At 38.0% G+C, this 16,567-nt stretch overlaps 2 protein-coding genes across 6 annotated transcripts in view; one reads left to right on the top strand and one right to left on the bottom strand.

Annotated features, from left to right (window-relative positions):
- Nucleotides 1-16,567, bottom strand: part of SLC17A1 (solute carrier family 17 member 1) — a 157,840-nt gene that overhangs the window by 63,057 nt on the left and 78,216 nt on the right. The window lies entirely within an intron of this gene.
- SLC17A4 (solute carrier family 17 member 4) overlaps nucleotides 11,416-16,567 on the top strand; it is a 29,079-nt gene continuing 23,927 nt past the window's right edge. For all 4 annotated transcript variants that reach the window (XM_074038734.1, XM_005553830.5, XM_015449810.4 and 1 more), the window contains exon 1: nucleotides 11,416-11,455. The gene's annotated coding sequence lies outside the window, so the exon portion shown is untranslated. The remainder of the gene's footprint in view (nucleotides 11,456-16,567) is intronic.

Below are 16,567 nucleotides of genomic sequence, written 5' to 3'. Positions count from 1 at the left end.
TGTAGTATAAAAAATTGGAAATAATGTTAAAGTCTATCCACAGGGAAATGTTGAGTAATGTCTAGAACAGACTCACAGTAGAACACCTGGAAAGCCATGGAAATGAATGAGAATCATCTTCATGTGTTGCTACAGAAATCTCCATGATATATTTGAAGTTTTTATAAAAAAGGTGAAAAAACTGTGTATTGAGTACTACTTTTTTTTTTTTTTGTAAAAAGGAGGAATAATTTAAACCATGTTAATGATTTACAGGTTCAAGAAATAAAATTAAATCAAAAGGAAAATAAGCAAACTGACACTGAAAGCAAACTGAAATGAATGAAACAAATTGTATTTTGTATTGGCAACATGACTACACAGAGAATAGATTATTTCCAATGACTTTTGAATATAGTTCTCTGATGATACAGTCTTTATGAGATGCCTTCTATTTCTGCCAGAAACTTAAAAAAAAAACTTTCAGGTTTTGTAAACCAATTCAAAGTATAGGAAAAAACAGCACCTTCTATGTAATTCTGTGAGCTAGTGTTACCATGAAATCAAAACTAGATGAAGGAAACACAAGACAACCTGAAGCTAATCTCGATTACTAGAGTAGATGCAGAAGTACTAAGCAGAATAATATGAAATTCCATTAAGTAGTTTATTAAGAAAAAACATATTGTGAAAGTACTTGGTTTATGCTTGCGATGCCAATATAGTTAAGGTCTTAAATGTCATCCACATTAAACAAGGGTTACGGAGCATGCACGTGTGACAGATACTGCTTCTGGCCTGGGAAAATTAGGTAATGTTTCAAGGAGTTTTTGTGTAATAAAATGGATAAATAAATAAACCACATGCTTTCAGAAAATCATAAATGTGAAAGAAAGCTGTGCTATAGCATATATATATACAAAAGTTCATGAGAATTACTGGGTTGAGCATATGGTTCTGACTGGAGGGAGAAGAGGGTGAGAAAAGTTTCCCAAGGGGAAGAATATTTGAGTCAGATCTGGAAAAGGGTGTCACTAAGTTCCATGCAGAGAAAAGGGCAAGGTCCATTCAGGGAGATAGAAGAGAGTCATCAAAGGCACTAAGGTGTGGCCAGCCATGGCTTCTTTGAGTAGTAAAGACTAATCTAATATGACTAGAGAACATGGACATACAGTGGGGAGATATGACTGGATGGCAGCTTGATGTCAGTTGACACAAACCTTTGTGTGGCATGCTAAGGATACTGGAACCTCTAATTTAAAAAGTAGACATCCAAGGCTTCTGAGTACAGGAGTGAATGGTCAGATGTGTGAGTAATCAAGAAACTGATGGCATCAATGTGGATAGATTGTAATGGGGAACTGGTGAAGTATGAGGAAACACACCTGTCCAGTTTGCTTGAGACAGAAATTTGGGATTCTCTTAGGCAGTCATTTAATCTCTATAAGCAGTCACAGAGCCAGGGTTGTGCTGGAGCTGGCTCAAATGAATGCAATCTTACTCACGAGGACCAATTATTAAAATTGCAGGAATTTTGCAAACTTGTTGTTAAACACCATCATTATTAAAAATTAAATTATATAAAATTACAGTTAAATTAAATTTAGAAAGATGAAAATACAGTACATTTTACTATTTGCTCTCCATGCTCTTGAGGTTATTTATGTCAATTCTATCTGAATGGTAGAAATGCTATTTAGTGGTATGCTATTGTGCATCTCTTCCCAACTCTGCATTCACTAATGTATGGGTAGCTGGAAATTAGCCTGGTGGACATTCTCACACCATGGAAATCAACAAACACTGTAAATTAGGACTTTATTGTTGATTGTCTAGACTTAAGAAAATCTTGGAGAAAATGTTAATAATGTAGATTAATCTTAAAAGTGTGACATATCTGTAGCTATTACATTCTGAATAGACCAAAATATTATAGAAATATTATTTCAGTACCCAAAAACTATTATCCAGTTTAGCAAGTAGTTGCTCATGCCATTGACATCTGAGCAAAGTTTTGACATACTTTCATTTTCCTTCATTTTTTTTGAAATATGAAATAAAAGCACATAACAGTTATGTCAGGACTGCACCCATTAGTTAATGTGTGAGTGACTTCTCTGATCAAACAGATAGTGAATCAAGCAGTTTGCAGTCTGATTTTGTGACATTATTGTTGGCAATAAAATTCTAAAATTGATAACATTTTTTACAAGAAATAGTAATTCCTCTGAAGTTATAGGTCTAAACTGAAAATCAAGAAAGCAGTTTAGCTTAAAATTTATTTCTCAAATTATATACAGAAATGTTAGTGGAAGTTTTTACATTAACCTGCAAGTGGTACCATGGATTTTATTAACATATATATGTATGGATATAGGTGTGTAAATGTTTTGTGCGTGTATATGTGCATATTCACTTTTCTCTTAGAGCCAGTTGTTAAAAATGTACCAGCACATAACTATCTACAAACTATACATTTGAGAGAGGCCTCCAAATGAAATACATGTATGGAGGACAATGAGAGAGAAAGGAATACTTTAACATTTACTTGGTCTTTGGTCTGAAATTCACACGTTTTCCAATGGGTGTAATGCCAGATCATGGCAAGAACACCTTTTCCCCTCACTAAAAAACACAGAGAAAAAGTAAAACTTGCTCAGTCTTTGCGTTACAGACTTCCCTAAGGTGGAGGCCTTTTCTTAGGCTCCAGGTCTTTCTATTTCAGACTTACAGAATAATGAATATCAAAGTAACAAAAACAGATGATCTGGCCTCTTTCTAGAAGGAACTAATCCATTACTCACAATACTCTGATATTGTGGCTGAAAGGTTCTGAGGGACCAAACCCATGTGAGTTTGGGCATCATCAGGGCATTTATTAGCTTGTCTCTTTAGAGCTTCTTCCTTACATGAAAAATTGGTTCTACCATATTTCATCTGTAAAGTTCAGCCAACAGATCCTGATAGGCTTTGTAGAAAAAGTGTCGTTGCACAAGATTGCTTCAGAAGTCTTTAAAGATATACTTGGGAAGCAAATTCACATATTTGACTTAAAAGACAGAGAGGATCACTCATAGGCAGATTTTGCAATCCTAACAATAAATAGTATTAGCTGTTATCAGTCTAGTGAACTTAAATGTTTACTGCAGCTTCAGATAATAAATTCAACAAAAATGCATCATGTCTTATCTGTATTACCTGTCTTATCAAATTAACTGTATGATTCATAAATAGCATATAAATATGGAAACCATAGTTAAATCACAGCTCTTATTTTTAAAACTTAGTGGCTCTGAAAAAATCTTTAATTTTGATGATCCTTCAGCAGCTTATTTTCAGGTGGAGTCCTCATGGAGTTCTTCAAAATGCAATGACATCCATGATTCTGGTATAACAACATTTATAAAGGTAATTAACTAAATAAGTCAATACTGATAAAATATTATATTCCTCACAATAGTTGCTAAAATGCATTAAAAATGCATTTAAAGTTTAAAATTCTTAATAAACTAAGGGTATTGGGATAAATTATAAAAATTGTTGAATGAATACATGCCAAAAGAAGGCGTAGCATCCTAAGTTCAGTAGTAAGATAGTTTTATTGCCATTAGAATCAGAAACCTCCAAAAAAAAAAAAAAAAAAAAAAATCAAACTCTTATCACCATCATATGCCTTGTTGTGGAATATTAGACAAGTTATTAAGCATAGAATTTAGCCATGGTCAACTATAAGACAATATCATACTTTTGGATGACTTAATTGTAGTCCTAGTATAATAGGTAGCTTCTAAGGTGGCACCCCATTATTCCTGCCTCCTGCTATTCCAACCCTGTGTATCCCCTTCTCACCCTGTACCAGGCTGTGCAACCAATGAAAAACAATGTGGCAGGATTGATGGTATGCCACTTTAGAGGTTAGGTTTTAATGCGTAATATAACTTCTTTTAGTCACAAAGTAGGAAACAGAGCCAACAAAGCCACTGACTGATTCATCAGGGATAGACTGACAATAAAAAGAGTACTTTGTCACAGATCTTATTTTATAAGTTCACAGTATGCTAAAAAGTACCTTCGATTGTAATGACAGGGGCCTCTCAAAGCAGTTCACCAAGAATATCACCAACAGAGAAACTCATGATGTTTAAGGCTGCAGAGAGGATGCCAGTATCAAAGTGGATCTACTTTAGCACCTCCTACAGTTAGCAGAGCAATCAGCCCAGTGTATTCCTGCAGCAACATTGCCATTCTTCCGGGTTAGGGCATTCAGGGTAAAGGAGCAAAGTACAATTGTTTTGACATTCTGACAACAACACAGTCCTGAGAAAGAAGAATAAATATGTAGATCATGGTAGATCCATGGAGAAATCTTATTTTAGGGCTTCCATTTCCACGATGTAAGAGCTAGGCTTAAATGCTGCTTGGATTAGAAACAATGAAAGGAGGCATGTAAACTTGCAGGCTTCAGCTCAACTGTCTGGAGAATATGATTCTAGGATGTCAGTAAATCAGCCAACAAATAACACTACACCTCCAAAGCTGCACAAATTCTTCAAGTATCTTTTAGCCAGAAATATTCTTCCAAGAAACCTATTGTTATGGACTGAATGTTTGAGTGTCCCTCGAATTCATATGTTAAAATCCTAACCACCAATGGGATGAGATTAGGAAATGATTAGATCATGAGGCTGGATTCCTCATGAATGAGATTAGTACCTTTATAAGAAGAGACATGAGAGCATGCTTTCTCTGTTCTTCACCACTGGAGGATACAACTCTCTGGAGTTGGAGAACACAGTTGTCCACATACCAGGAAATGTGCCCTCATTGGATACTGAGTCTGGCAGTATTTTGAACTTCTCAGCCTTCAGAATTGTGAGAAATACACTTCTGTTGTTTAAGCCATCCAGTCTATGGTATTCTGTTACAGCAGTCCAAATTGACTAAGATGCCTAGGATATATTGACATTTGGAAATCTACAATATGGAATTTATAATTCCAAGCCAAAAGATTAAAAAAAGTGAATTCAAAAAACTCAAAATTTGCTAGAAGGGTAGATGTGTATATTTGTTACTTATTTTACATGAAAAAATTCTTAGTAAAACAAGAATAACATTATTCGTAATACATGGGCCAAATATATCTTAACCTAAACCCCAATGTCTTGTTTTATGGTGAAATATCAGTACTATATCTATGACAGTCAGGAACACAAAAGGTCTCAGATTGGTGTTACTGAACAGAGGCAAATACAACACCTCTCTGGAGAAACAATCTCTCAATCCATGGCAGGGTTAGCTGAGGTGAAACATTAAATATGAACTCACAATCTGAAATTACACAACACACCTGAAACAATCACGTATGAGCAAGAGTCAGGAGAACACAAAAAGATTGGACATTCTTCTCCAGATCTTCAGATAATAAAACATCATAAGAAATTACAGAAACTAAGAAAGTAGATATATAAAACACTAATAAACTATTTATAAATACTATAAAGAAAAGGGAAAAAATGGGAGGAGTGAAGCGATGGCCTGCCCCTCCTACCTGTCAGGTGGGATGAGAGATAGAAAAGAAATAAGACACAGAGACAAAGTATAGAGAAAGAACAGTGGGCTCAGGAGACAGGCGCTCAGCATACAGAGGACCTGCACCGGCACCGGTCTCTGAGTTCCCTCAGTATTTATTGATTACTGTTTTCACTATCTCAGCAAGAGGAATGCGGTAGGAGAGCAGGGTAATAGTGGGGAGAAGATCAGCAAGAAAACATGTGAGCAAAGGAATCTGTGTCACAAATAAGTTCAAGGGAAGGCACTATGCCTGGATGTGCACGTAGGCCAGATTTATGCTTCTCTCTACCCAAACATCTCAGTGGAGTAAAGAATAACAAAGCAGCATTGCTGCCAACATGTCTCGCCTCCTGCCACAGGGCGGTTTTTCTCCTGTCTCAGAATTGAACAAACGTACAATCGGGTTTTATACCTACCCATTCCCGGGGGTAGGCAGGAGACAGAAGCCTTCCTCTTGTCTCAATTGCAAGAGGCCTTCCTCTTTTACTAATCCTCCTCAGCACAGACTATTCACGGTTGTCGGGCTTGGGGACGGTCAAGTCTTTCCCATCCTGTGAGGCCGTATTTCAGACTGTCATATGGGGAGAAACTTTGGACAACACCCGGCTTTCCAGGCAGAGGTCCCTATGGCTTTCCGCAGTGCATTGTGCATTTATCGAGAACGGAGAACGGTGATGACTTTTACCAAGCATACTGCCTGTAAACATTTTGTTAACAAGGCACATCCTGCACAGCCCTAGATCCCTTAAACTTTGATTCCATATTTGTGAGCTCAAGGTTGGGGCAAAGTTACAGATTAACAGCATCTCAGGGCAAAGCAATTGTTCAGGGTACAGGTCAAAATGGAGTTCCTTATGTCTTCCTTTTCTACATAGACACAATATCTGATTGTGTCTATGTAGTCTGATCTTTCTTTTCCCTACAAGGAGACAAATAAAACCTTAAAAAATGAAGGCATTGAAAATAAAACTCAATACAAGTGAGTTTAATACCAAAGTAGACACTGCTTACTTCTTGAACTGTATGCAGGTAATGGCTTAAACAAATAGATTTTTATTTTTCCCAATTTATAGGCAGTTCAGAACTGGTATACCAGTTCAATAAAGCCTGAGGGACCCAAGTTTTTTTTTTTATTTTTCTACTCGACCCCATGGTAGAATATATTATTGTTCGCAGAAACTTGCTGCCTTCCTCATACTTCTTGGCTGCATTAATGTCCATCTAGATCATGTGACTTACTTTGATCAATTCAATTTAATTACAAATAACATGTTTCCAGCCATAAGTTTTTACACATATTCTCTCTTTTCTGTGCCATGAGACTGGCTGCAATGTTTCAAATGGAAGCTGTCCATAAGCCTGGTCTCAACAGGAAGATGATGTGGATCACAGCTGCTGCTGGTCTGTGCTAGACATGTATCTTGAAGCAGGAAATAAAATTACATTGTATGCCACTAATTAAGGCTTCATATCTTACCACAGCATATCTCTCCTTTTCTAACCAATACAGAAATTAGTACAAGGTATAGCATAGGGTGTTGCCATAAATTAAAAACAAAATAAGACAAAGCACCACCTTTTTTGAGGCATTAGCTTTAGGGATGGGATAGAAGCAGAAAAGAAGCTGTTATTAGAGTTTAGAAGGGCAGTAGTACTTAATTTGCACAGGTGAAACATTTAGAAAACTTTAGAAACTAATTTATAGGTAATTTCCCTATTGAGCTTACTATTTTTGGTGAAATTCTTGGCATAATTAATATAAATTGTGTGATTTACTATTGACTATATTTAACAAAGTATAATAAGACAAGACATAATCTCACAAAGTAATTAGCTGGTTTGAAAATCAGAATGAAGGAAATTGAGAGAAACTAAAAACTCTAGACTTACTGAGTTGAAAGACACTATTTCTCAACTCCCAACAGTTAAAGATAAAACTGACAAAATTTAAGTAAGAAAGTCCTTTTAAAGCTTGGCCTTGTGCAAGCATCAAACCAAGGTGGTAACCATTCATAAAAATAATGAAGCAAAGGTGATGGCTTTTCTATTGAAGTCTGGTAGGCTCAAAGTAACCCATGTCAAAGAGAGAGAGAGAGAGAGTGTGAGAGAGAGAGAGAGAGAGAGAGAGAAAGGAGGGAGAGAGAAGCACTTATATAGGAAACTGGTTATGATTTTGAGTGACATAATACCACAGAACTACCAGCCTGGATAAAGGAGGCTGTGACTCATCAAGGGTTACATAACTTGTGTGTGGGGGGTGTCCTCTTTAAAAATATTTTTTTTTTGTCAGCAATGGGCTAAGCATTCTGCCCAGTCTGCAAGGACTATTCAAATATGGTCAAAGGAGATACTGGAAAAGGAAGGACTGACCAGAGCGTGAAGCCAAGACCTCTGAAAAATAATATCCTGGGGGAATTACTCATGGTGTGCGCAGCCACAGATTTATTAGCGACTATCTCATGTGGGGAGATAGGACGAAGACTGAAATAGCTACCCACATGATCTCAGATTTCTTTGAACTACAAACTACTGTGCAATTCTGTCTGCAATTATCTTTTCTGTGTCCTAGCATGACACATTGGGTGTGCATGGGTGTGTAGGCACATACCTTGTCTCATTAGTTCATGAGTTTCTGGAGCAAGACAAGTCATATTCAACCTGATGAGAGAATATCATAAAATTGTCAACATCAGCCCTGAAGCTATAATTAAATAAGACTTTGAATCAACTTTTCATAGGAAGGGAGTAAGTATGTTTTGTGTGCAGAAGGGATAGTTAACTAACTAAATAATTTTGAATTGAAGCTTGGACAGTGATAGCTTATATTATTATTCAAAAATTTTCCCTGGTCCTCCCCTGGAAAGAATTATATTTCTCTATCTTGGTTGTATTGGGCTTGGCCATCTGACTTGCTTTGCCCCATTAAATTTGAGTGGAAGTGACACCTAGGCAAAACCTGTAAGAGCGAACACTTGGCTCGCCATAATTTCTCTTTTACTTCTGCCATGAGACCATCCGTGTTCCAAATAAAGCCTGATTTGTCAAACTGGGCCCTGAAGTGAGGAAAACATGGTGAGAAGCCGTAGCCAAGACACAATGGTCATGAATTGTGAACAGCACATAAAACTTTGTTATTATAAGCAATTGAGATTTTTGGGTCATTTGTTATCCCAGTGTAACTTAGCTTATCCTGACTGATACAGCCACCATCAGTTTATTGGCTTTCATCTTGCTCTTGACTCATGAGCCATCAGGTACTTGCCACACCTCGAGACCTGACATCCACTGTTAAGGCAGAAGGAAAAAGAAAAAAAAAAAAAGATGAGACACAGGCCTACTTCTTTTTATGCATCAATGGCCAGAAATGTGTAGGTCCCATTTGTTTCAAGGAAGCCACAGAAATGAAGTTTTTGTTTCTGTATTTCTTATAGTAGATACAAGCTAGGGCACAGAAACTTGGAAATGTAGTTTGGCTTAACCAATTAATAGTGCCAGCCACAGAAACTCATCTACTGCTTCTTCTCCCCACAGAGTATGTGCTGTATATTTGCTATAATACAATCGTGCGATGCTTAACCATGGGTATACATTCTGAGAAATGTGCTGTGTGGCAGTTTTGTTGTGTGGATACCATAGAGCGCACTTACACAAACCTAGATGGTAGAGCTTGCTATACACCTAGCTTACATGGTCTAGCCTATTGCTCCTGGGCTACAAGCCTGTACCACATGTTACTGTACTGAATATTGTAGACAATTGAAACAGTGATATTTGAGAATCTGAACATATCTAAACATAGAAAAGATATAGTAAAAGGATAAAAAATGGTACATCTAGGACACTTTTCATAAAAGGGGCTTGTGGGACTGGAAGTTACTCCGGCTGAGGCAGTGAGTGAATGTGAAGGCCCAGGACATGCCTGTACACTGCTGTAGACTTTGTAAACACTGTGCACTTAAGCTACACTAAGTTTATAAAAAAATTTATTTCTTCAATAATAAATTCTAGCTTACTATTTCATTTTGACTTTATAAACTTTTAAATGTTTTTGAACTTTTTGACTCTTGTAATAACAGCTTAAAACACAAACATATTGTACTGCTGTACAAAAATATTTTCTTTATACCCTTATTCTATAATCTTTGATCTATTTTTAATTTTTTAAAATTAAAAAATATTTATTAAAACTAAGACATAAATACGCAAGTTAGCCTAGACTGACACAAAATCAAGATCATATTAGAGGCTTCTTGGAAAATCTATTTTCATGTGTTTTATTTTTCTAACAACATTGGTAAAACATTTGCAATCATCTTGGGGAGCTGGGCATCACTGACAGAAGGAACTGCAAGTGCAGAGGCCTTGAACTTCATGGAGAAGGCAGAACTGGATGGAATTTAGTGAGGGAAGAACAACAGGGCAGAGGTCAGTAAGGTTGGTGTGTCCGAGGTGATGTAAGGCATTGGAGCACCTTCAGGAAGGTCAATTTGCTCTCTTTTGTCCTAGGTTCTCTGGGAAGGCTTTGGAAGACTTTTATACCAGTAAGTAACATGAGCATATGTATATTTCCAATATTCTGCCTGCTATGAGGGATGGATTAAAAAAGAGAGAATTGAAACAGTGGGGCCAGGTAAGTAATCATTTTATTTACCCTGGTGATAGATGATTGTGATAGGAATGGAGGAAATAAAAAATAATGGAAAGAGATAAAGGTGGAACTGATAGAACATACTGTTGGAATGAATGTTAATGGAAAGTATAGAATGAAGGCTGATTTTTTTTGGCAAGATTAACAGGGAAATGGTGATGCCATTAACCAAGATGAGGAATCCTGGGCCAAGAGTAGGGTTGGAGGGGGATTCAGTTCTGCTTGCCATCATAAGACTGTGATACCTAATGGGTACTCAATGAGAGACGGATGAAGTTGAAGTCGAAGCCCAGAGAAGAGGTCAGAATCAGGTGTGAAAGGAAAGGGGACTGGCTGGGATCTCCTTGGGAGTGAGTTTAGATAGGGAGGAAATTCAAGGACAGAGTCTTGGGCACATCAACAGTAGAAACCAGAGAAAAGGTAAGGATTCAGCAAAACTTATTGAGAAGGAACAACCAATGAGACACGAGGAAAATCAGATCCGATGGAATCAAATGAAACAAGGCATCAAGAAGGAACAAGTGATGGAATCTGTCAAGCACTGACAGATGAGGCCTGGGATGTGACTGCTGGATTTGCTGGCAGAGAGGCTGGTGATGGCTTTGCTAAGGGCTGTCTTGTTGCTGATGGATTCATGAGAAAACTAGAGGTGGGGAAACAGAATGCAAATATGTATGAGTCTTCTGAAATGTTTTGCCATAAAAGGGAGGAGAATCACAGAGTTAATTTTCACAGAAAACTCATTGGCCTTTGTGCAAAAAGTTACAATCAGAAAACCACGAAAATCACTCATGTCGACCAAAATGTATTAAGTCTCTCCTCTTTGGAAAACTCAGTTCTATTAAATAGGAGGATGGTGGAAAAGGGACCCAAAGGGAACAAATATACCCCATCTCCATGAAGATTATAATAACTCTGAGAGACCCCAGAAGGGGACAGTGCTGTCAGTGAGGCATGTGGGGTGTCAGGATCCTTATAAGAAGGGACATTGATTCTGATTAAGGATGAGGGAAGACATAGGTGACCTCAGCTGGGCTTGAAGCATGAGGAAGATTTAATGAGCTTGATTTGCTTATCAATCAAACAATAAAATGTAAAGTTAAAAGTTAAACCACTGAGCCAATAAAATCCTCCAAGCTGGTAACATAAGGGCTAAAGGTTTTGGGTAATTATTTACCTCCCAGAATTAGACAATTGCAAAGAGCTTAGAGAAATTTATTTGAAAGGAATGAGGATCCTGCACTCTTCCTCCCTCAGGTTAGTTAGCTTTCAAACTTTTACACTTAATATTCTGCTTTTGAGATGATGGGAATGGGTGTTTTTCCATTAGAGAGCAGCTTAATTTGCTGTTTGGGGGCAGAGACTGTGGGAGTGGAGAAGAGAATGCCTGTGTCCTGAGATAATTCTGGTAAGTGAGAAGAGATGTTGCATTAAGTGCCATGGAACTACAGGGAATAAATTCAAGAGAATGAAATTTTCTAAAAGTATAGCTGAACAGAGACAGACAGACAGACACACACACACACAGGCACACAGAGAGACAGAGGAAGAGGAAGAGACAGAGAGAGGAAGAGAGAGAGAGAAGAAGAGAGAAAAACTAAATGATATATTTGAATTGCTTTTGTGAAATATATTAATTTTTTTAAGCATTGATCAAATCCACAGTGCAACAATAAATGCCAATACTGAATTCTCACAGAGGAAGATTTTCATCATGCCTAAAATATCAGTCAAAACCAAACTGTTCTGGTTTGGTTCCAGTGAATTTATGGGAAAGCAAAATAAATGAAATCTAACCTGGCTTTGGGAAGTGGTTAATGATGAAGAGTTTAGGGCAGAGGACTTTATTTGCAAACTGTGAGTGAGAGCCATGGGCTGTTTCTCATAGGGAGGAAAAATGTTCAGTGCTGAGACCACATAAGCTGACATTTGAGCTATTAATAGCTCTGCACAGCACCTCAAGGAAAAGTCTCATTCTACAGTGAACTGATGACTAGCAGAGGAACAGGATGCATATGAATCCAAAAAGAACGGATACAAGCAGTCTTGACAAGAAAAACTGATGAGAAATTGATACAAGAATGGCTGGCTCCATTTCTTTGCTCTTTTTTCCTCATTTACCTGGTTTCAAAATAAATAGATAAGGCTGATGACTTACAAATTTATATTTCTACCAAGGCCCTTCTGTTCTTAGCTATGGACTCACAGACACAAAACTCACCTGTCAATCTTCCCTTCTGAGTCTAACAGGAGTCTCAACCCCTATGTCCAAAATAAAGTTCTTGCTTTTCCTCTGAAACCTGCTGCCCTCCCTGTTCATTTCCCCAACTTTGAGTGCAACACTTTCACTCATTTGCTCAAGTCATAAGTCTGGAAGTCTCTGATGATTCTTCCCTTTCTCTTGTTCCCATATACCTCATTAGCAAGTCTTAGTGGCATATCTCCAAAACAGGTCCTGAATGTGGTCTTTTTCACCACAGCTAGCCTAGCCCATCCACCATCAACACTTGCACAGGTCAAGAAACAGCTTCTTGTTCAGTCTCTTGGTTTTCAATCTTGTCCTTTATAGCCCATGTGCCACACAGTGGCCATAGTAAATCCAGTCCCCTTACCCGGCGTATAAGACCCAAAATGGTCTGGTCCCTGCCCACCCCTTTGATCTCATCACCTACCATTAACCTCCTCATTCACTCTGCATCGCCACATTGGACTACCTTCTGCCTAGAAAAACGTGACAGACTTGCTGGTTCCTTTGCCTGGCATGTTCTTGCTCAGTGCTGCCTCCTTCTCAGTGTTTCCATTTCAGCTCAAATATAACCATTTCACACAACCACACTAGGTAAAGTGGTTAGACTAAGCAGAGTGCTTGCCTTCCTCTCCTGATGCTAATGACCTAGTTTCTGTCAGTGCTACTCTTGTTTTTTCATACCATGTGGCATTCTTACTTCTTTCTTTTCATATGAGCCCCTCCTGGGATGTAACTTTCTCACAGGTGTACTGTCTGTGCCTGCATCCCTTGCCCCACAACAGCACTGTCCTCCCTTCGCCCTCGGCTGTCTGTTCCCACTGCTCTCATTAACGTCAGCAAAACCATGATCGCCCATTACTGAAAAAACTGGCAATTGATTGCTGGTTATAATAAGCACAAGGAGAGGGCAATTTAATGATTACTAAGTCCTTCAGTCATGCAGGAGATGGAGCTATGAAAGCACAACATTGCATTCATTGATTCAATAAGTGTTTACTGAATCAATGAATGAACTTGTGGTCAGTGAACTCTTAGATGTTGGAACACTAGAAGAGTCTGTATGGGTATAGCCTGTGAAAAAAATGTTACCCTGAAAGCTGTGTCTTTAGTTCTTGTGACTGATACGAGTTTTTCAATTCAACTAATTGCCCTGAGGTGTGAAAATAAATCATAAGCAAATTATTTTTCCAGCAGACTATTCAGTCCCCTCATTTTACCAAGTTTCTTTTCAGAGTTACTAGAACTATTCCATTTGCCAACGAGTATTTGTTTGGATTTTAATTCAATTTTGAGTGTGTTTTTGAATTCCAGTGCAGACTAGAGGGCTCCATGGTCTAACATCTGTGGTTTTGAAGGACATCATTGAGGCAACTTCTCTGTCAGTTGCTCACTTACCAACTTTAGTGGTGACATTATGTAACATTTCCACTTATCTTTAAACACAATAGCACCAAAGGATCAGGTCTATTTTCTTTTATATTAATAAGAAGAGTCCTTCACAGAGAGCACGTGGAAAATGATTTCATTTCACCAGCACCTACTGCTTATCCCTTTACATTTTATTCCTTTATGTCTGCTTGGTATTGTAACTTCATCGTATCCTTTACATCTGCTCGGTGCTGTAACTTTATATCTGCTTGGTGCTGTAACTTCTCTGATCATTTTCAGTAGTAATGGGTTTATTGTTTATTTGTAGTCTTCAAATAATCTCATTTTGTAATTAATGGATCCAGTCCAATGAAAACCAGAAAATTCCAAACTTGATCTAAAAGTAAACCTTCATTCTCCTGCCCCACCACCCACCACTCCATCTTGGTTCTGGGGAGGGAAGGGATCATTTGGTTGGCTTCTTGTTCCCTTTCTCTGTCAGCAACTACTCTCACCCCTCTTGCTAGCTGTCGCTTCTGATCTTTCCATGGCTGGTAGGTAGGGAGTTAGAAGCAAGAAGCAGGAAGTGTCTTTCTTAGCCGGAACTCTTGTGCCTTGGCATTGGTGGTCTCTGGGTTGGATGAATGTTCAATGCTGAATCCTTTATTGTACCCCAGTGGTGGCATCCACTAGTCCTCCCATGTCAGGGGTGATATGTGTTCACTAACTCAGCAGTTAGGGTTCCTTTCTCAGGTGCTGGGCATCAGACAGTCTGTCCTCTCTTTTGGGGTCATGTGGGCTCTCCAGACAGTTCTCATTTTAAGAGATTGTAAACTGGATTTTTCCTGAGTCATCCATATCTGGTTCATAAGGGACCTGCTGGTCTCTACCTGTGCATCTTCACCCCTGCTGCTGTGGGATGTATCACAGCCTCCAGTGTGGTGTAGACCTTTGCTGTGCTCTGCAGCCTCAGACCAGGAGTCACCACCTCATGCCCTTAGATTCTGAGGCATGTGTCACTCGCCTTTACATACACACAAGCACACATACATAAGGGACATAGGTCAAGATCCCTGAATGACCCCCTTGCGGGCAGCTCCTATCATTTGACTTGAAGTGACGGGGCAGTGCCCTCCTCATTTCTTTCCTGGAGTGAAAATGAATACCTGACAGAGAATACCAGCAACTGACTCTAAAACACTCAGGCCACCTTCTTCATCTCAGCCTACCTGTGTCGCTGAAATTTATTTTTAATTACAGTAATAATTCAAATTACATTATTGTTGTCACACATGTAAACAACAAAGACAAAGTTCAACTCCTGCATGGCCATTCCTGCCCTCCCCATTCCTTTGCACAGAGAGTTTCTATTTCTTCCTGGTTTAATCTAGGAGGGTTTTATGTTTCCAGGAATTTATCCGTCTCCTCTAGGTTTTCTAGTTTACACGCGTAAAGGTATTTATAGTAGTCTTGAATGATATTTTGTATTTCTCTGGTATCAGTTGTAATATCTCCCGTTTTGTTTCAAATTGAGCTTATTTGGATCTTCTCTCTTTTTTCCTTGGTTAATGTTGCTGGTGGTCTGGCAATTTTATTTATCTTTTCAAAGAACCAGCTTTTTGTTTTATTTATTTTTTGTATTTTTTTGTTTGTTTGTTTCAATTTCCACTTAGTTTTGCTCTGATCTTGGTTATTTCTTTTCTTCTGCTGGGTTTGGGTTTCGTTTGTTCTTGTTTCTCTAGTTCCTTGAGGTGTGAACTTAGATTGTCTATTTGTGCTCTTTCAGACTTTTTGATGAAGGCATTTAATGGTGTGAACTTTCCTCTTAGCACCGCTTTTCCTGTATCCCAGAGGTTTTGATAGGTTGTGTCATGGTTGTCGTTCAGTTCAAATAATTTTTAAATTTTCATCTTGATTTCATTGTTGAGCCAATGATCATTCAGGAGCAGGTTATTTAATTTCCACGTATTTGCACAGCTTTGAGAGTTCCTTTTGGAGTTGATTTCCAATTTTATTCCACTGTGGTCTGAGGGAGTACTTGATATAATTTCGATTTCCTTAAATTTGTTGAGACTTGTTTTGTGGCCTATCATATGGTCTGTCTTGGAGAATGTTCCAGGTGCTGATGAATAGAACGTATAGTCTGCAGTTGTTGGGTAGAGTGTTCTGTAAATATCTGTTAAGTCTATTTGTTCTAGGATATAGTTTAAGTCCATTATTTCTTTGTTGACTTTCTGTCTTGATGACCTGTCTAGTGCTGTCTGTGGAGTATTGAAGTCCCCAACTATTATTGTCTTGCTGTCTATCTCATTTCTTAGATCTAGTAGTAATTGTTTTGTAAATTTAAGAGCTCCAGTGTTAGGTGCATATATATTTAGGATTGTGGTATTTTCCTGTTGGAATAGTCCTTTTGTCGTTATATAATGTCTCGCTTCATCTTTTTCAACTGCTGTTGCTTATAAGTTTGTTTTGTCTGATATAAGAATAGCTACACCTGCTTGCTTTTGGTGTCCTTTTGTGTGGAATATCTATTCCCACCTCTTTACCTTAAGTTTATGTGAATCCTTATGTTTTAGGTGAGTCTCTTGAAAACTGTAGATGCTTGATTGTTTACCTGTCTTTTAAATCTTTATATGCTTTTATATATGTATCCAATTCTTTGATAACCGTGTAGTATTCAGAAAATATCTGCATTTAATTATGCAAATATTAAATAATCATTAGTTAGCTCTTGACTCTTTGCTTTTACAAAT

The sequence above is a fragment of the Macaca fascicularis genome, chromosome 4 (assembly GCF_037993035.2).
Source record: "Macaca fascicularis isolate 582-1 chromosome 4, T2T-MFA8v1.1".
NCBI classification, from domain to species: domain Eukaryota; kingdom Metazoa; phylum Chordata; class Mammalia; order Primates; family Cercopithecidae; genus Macaca; species Macaca fascicularis.
The sequence above is the reverse complement of the archived record's forward strand: the minus strand, read 5'-3'. Positions and strand labels throughout refer to the sequence as shown.